Here is a 4,936-nt window from a genome sequence, read left to right on the forward strand (position 1 = left end):
CGCGCGGCGGGGGGGGCGGCGGCAGCCACCGCCGAGGGCACCTAAGGGTCCTTTTCGGGGAGGCTACACAGGCAGGAGTTGGATCTTGATTGGTAGCGTCACGGCGCAGGTGGCCAATGGCCGGAAAGAGCGTGGCGCATGCGCTCTGGCACTAGGCGTGGGAGATACCACTAGGGGGCGGTGTTACCTGGCAGGGGAGATACCATTTGCTGGGGGCGGGGGAGTGCATACTCAGCACACGTGGAGGCAATGCCTAGAGATGCTGAGCTGCAGTTTCTTGGACGTGGCATTTAATTGGGTACTGGGTACTTTGGGCGAGGGATGCAATGAGCTGGTGGATTTGCACTAAAAATGAAAAAAGTGCCCAGCCTGTTGCATTCAGGGCTGGTGGTAGAGAATATCTTTTTTTTATTAAACCAACAAGATTTTTGCAAAAAAATAGAAGTCTTTAATTGCAAGCTTTCAGGTGCAACCGCCCTTCATTAAGCGTCGGAGAAAAGATTTCTGCCCACCCAGGAGAAACTTTCTACCCAGGAGAACTTTTACAATCTTTTCTCCAATGCCTGCACAAGGGGGCTTGTGCCCAAACGCTTGCAATGAAAGGCATATTTTTTTTTTTTTTGCAAAAACCTTACTGGTGTAATAAAAGATCATCTCTACTATGAGTCCTGATTTGCTTTTTCCTCTAGACCAATACGGCTACAACCCGAATACCTGACAGCCTGTTGCATGGCAGGTCAGGCCAGCAGCCCTCTCAGCAGTGGCTGGGGGTCCCACTGGGTGCTCAGACCTACTTTCCTGCACCCACCCTGTCCAAAGCAATAAGATAGCCCCATTTGGGATCTCACGAGACAGTCAGGCTGGAAGCGACTTTGCATCATGTCCGGCCCCCTGCTCGAGGCAGGACCAGCCTTGGCGAAACTGTCCCAGCCACGTGTCTGTCCAAGCTGCTCTCGGAAACGTCCAAGGATGGAGAGTCCACAGCTTCTCCAGGCACCCGGTCCAATGCTTGGCCACCCTTGTAGTCAGAAAGTTCCTCCTTATCTCCATATGAAATTCCCCACTCTGTAGCTTGAGCTCCTAGATGTGTCCTTCCAGCCACAGAGAAAACCCAGCTCCATCCTCTGGTTTCCAATGGGAAAATACTGGTGTGTGGTCAGGATAGACACGCCGATTTTAGCAGCCATTCTTCATAGGTTTGCTCTAAACTGCCTTCATCAGACTGAATCTGAAACTAAAAGATTTAACTTTACAAGTTTGTGGGCACCTGGGACTTAATGGGTACCTGGGGGTGCAGAGGAGAAAGGGGTGCATCTACCCTGACTTCTGCCATGCCTGATGGTTCTTGCTTCTAAACATCCAGGCCCCTGCCCTAGAGATGCAATAAGCCAGCGTGATCCTCAGGTTCATTTTGTATAGGTTCATGAGCGTGGTGCTGCATGTAGCAGAGGTTGGCAGTACCTGTGCATGCGCCCTGATCCTGCCAGTGCTTATTAGAATACTTCGGGCTGTAGCCATACTGGCCTAGAGGAAAAAGCAATCAGGACTCGTAGTAGAGGTGATATCTGTGAAATCCTATGAAACATGAACTTTCATTTTTTACCCAGGAGAACTTTTCTCCAGTCTTTTCTCCAGTGCCTGATGAAGGGTGTTTGTGCCTGAAAGCTTGCAATTAAAAGAAATTTTTTTTTTGCAAAACTCTAGTTGGTCTAATAAAAGGTATCACCTCTACTATGAGTCCTCATTGCTTATTAGAATGCTTTGCATTTGAAAGCTTGTCTAACTTAATCCCCATTTAGGACTTCACAATGTCTTTATGCTCCACCTTAGCAGCATCAAAGGTATGGCCTGCTGAGCCGTATCACCCAGCAAACAGGGATGGGACCCTCTGCTAAATGCTTGTTACAGAGACTCATTGGGGACATATCTTGGCAATGTAGGGGCAAGGAATGAGTGCATTCATCCCTGCAGTTCAGGAACTTGTGGCAGTTAACACCACTACCTCTCACCTCACCACTGGAAGGGGGCTTGGATCCAGCTTGCAAAGAGCCCCATGGTTCAGATCCAACCCTTGCTCTGATGACAGCTGAAAATATCACAACTGTGAAGGGAGGATCCAGATCCAGATCCTCCTGTCCCCTGTCAGAACACTATTCTTTAAGCTAGCTGTATATAACCAACAGTGTAATTATGTAGGCTGGCTGCCATCTGGTGGGAAGAAGCAGCAGAGCTATACTGCTTAATGTATAAAACATAATTTCACTTAACCTCCCCCCAAAGAAAAAAGCAAACCAGGCTCTCCTTTTTAGTGAGTTGCTGACAATAACCAGCTGTTTGCATTTTCCATAATGCTGCATCATCAGGAAGTCTGTTTACAGGGTTAGCATGATGCTCAGCATGGAGCCTGGTATGGGCATTATGTTCAGCTGGCCTTGGGGGTTCAGGGACATTGCCCATGCACAGAGATAGAGAACTTGCTAATTAAGACTCAAAGAATCATAGAAAATGAGGGCAGGAAGGGACTTCAGGCAGTCACGTCTAGTCCAACCCCCTGTTCGAAGCGGGACCATCCCCAACTACATCATCCCAGCCAAGGCTTTGTCTAGCTGGGTCTTAAACACCTCCAAGGATGGAGATTGCACCACCTCTCTGGGTAACTTGTTCCAGTGCTTTACTACCCTCCTCCTGAGAAAGTTTTTTCCTAATATCTAACTTCAACATTTCTTGCTGCAACTTGAGCCCATTGCTCCTTGTCCTGTCATCTGCCCCCACTGAGAACAGCCCAGCTCCATCCTCTTTGCAGCCCCCCTGCAGGGAGGTGAAGGCTGCTATTCAATCCCTCTCCAGACCAAATCAGCCCAGCTCCCTCAGCCTCTCCTCAGATGCCCCAACCCCCAAGGCATTTTTGCTGCCCTCCATTGGTCTCTCTCCCCAATTTGTCCACATCCTTTCTGTAGCTGGGGGCCCAAAACTGGACACAGGACTCCTTACCAGTATGAATAGAAGGGAATAATCACTTCCCTAGATCCACTGGCAATGCTCCTACTAATGCAGCCCAGGATGCTGGTAGCCTTCTTGGCAACCAGGACACACTGCTGGCTCCTATTCAGCTTATTGTCCACTGTCACCCCCAGGTCCCTTTCTGCAGAGCTGCTGCCAACCAGTCACCCCCTGCCTGCACCGGTGCATGGGATTGTTCCATCCTAAATGCAGGACTTTGCACTTGTCCTTGTTGAACTTCATGAAATTTCTTTTGGTCCAATCCTCCAATCTGTCACAGTCTCTCCTAGCCTTACCCTCCAGCATATCTACTACTCCCCCCATCCCAATTCTTGTGTTCAAACATGTATCATCAGATAGCATGCTTTCCTGATCCTGAACCCAATGATTAGAGCCCACTGTAAGAAGCAGAAAAAACATATTCTGAAGGAAAAAATTCTGAACTTTAAGACTTTCATAGACTTTAAGAACAACGCCAAAAATCACGGGAGTTGGCAACACTGAAATGCATTAGTAGGAACACTGCCAGCAGATTGAGGGAAGTAATTATTTACCTCTATACTGCACCGGTGAGGCCACATCTGGAGTCCTGTGTCCAGTTTTGGGCCTCCCACTATAGAAAGCATGTGGACAAGTTGAAGAGAATTCAGTGGAGAGTAATGAAAATGGTTGTGGGGCTGGGGGACAGGACTGGTGAGGAGAGGCTGAGGGAACTGGGCTGATTTAGTCTGGAGAAGAGAAGACCAAGGGGGATTGAATAGCAGCCTTCACCTCCCTGCAGGGGGGCTGCAAAGAGGATGGAGCTGGGCTGTTCTCAGTGGGGGCAGATGGCAGGACAAGGAGCAATGGGCTCAAGCTGCAGCAAGGGTGGTTTAGGTTGGATATTAGGAAAAACTTTCTCACTAGGAGGGTGGGAAAGCACTGGGACAGGTTACCTAGAGAGGTGGTGGAGTCTCCGTCCTTGGAGGTTTTAAAACCTTGGCTGGAATGATCTAGTTGGTCCTGCTTGGAGCAGGGGGCTGGACTAGATGTGACCTCCTGAGGTCCCTTCAACCCTCATTTTTTATGTTTCAATGAAAATCTCCTGACTGTCAGAGCAGTATGACAAGGGAACAACTCCCTCCCCAAGGAAGCTATAGCATCTCTATACTGCCCTGTACTCGGCCTTAGTGAGGCCGCAGCTGGAGTATTGTGTCCAGTTTTGGGCTCCACAATTCAAAAAGGATGTGGAGAAGCTTGAGAGAGTCCAGAGAAGAGCCACGCGCATGATCAGAGGTCAGGGAAGCAGACCCTACGATGACAGGCTGAGAGCCCTGGGGCTCTTTAGCCTGGAAAAGCGCAGGCTCAGGGGTGATCTGATGGCCACCTACAAGTTTATCAGGGGTGACCACCAGCATCTGGGGGAACGTTTGTTCACCAGAGCGCCCCAAGGGATGACGAGGTCGAATGGTCATAAACTACTACAAGACCGTTTCAGGCTGGACATAAGGAAGAACTTCTTTACTGTCCGAGCCCCCAAGGTCTGGAACAGCCTGCCACCGGAGGTGGTTCAAGCACCTTCATTGAACACCTTCAAGATGAAACTGGATGCTCATCTTGCTGGGATCCTATGACCCCAGCTGACTTCCTGCCCTTTGAGCAGGGGGCTGGACTCGATGATCTTCCGAGGTCCCTTCCAGCCCTGATGTCTATGAAATCTATGAAATCTCCTTCCTTGGAAGCTCTTAGCAGAGGCTGGACGGGCACCTGTCTGGGATGGTGTAGGAGTGTGTGCCAGGACTGGACCAGCCAGCCTTTCCAACCTCAGGATTCTGCAAGTGACCGTCACGGCAGACTAGTTGTACCAGAAGGTGTCGCTGCTCTTCCACGTCAGCACAAACGAAAGTGCTACGATTAATGCTGTGCAGAAAATGCGAGCAAGCGTGTGGGATGCCTC

Source organism: Alligator sinensis, unplaced genomic scaffold, assembly GCF_000455745.1.
Source record: "Alligator sinensis unplaced genomic scaffold, ASM45574v1 scaffold12_1, whole genome shotgun sequence".
In the NCBI taxonomy this organism is placed as follows: domain Eukaryota; kingdom Metazoa; phylum Chordata; order Crocodylia; family Alligatoridae; genus Alligator; species Alligator sinensis.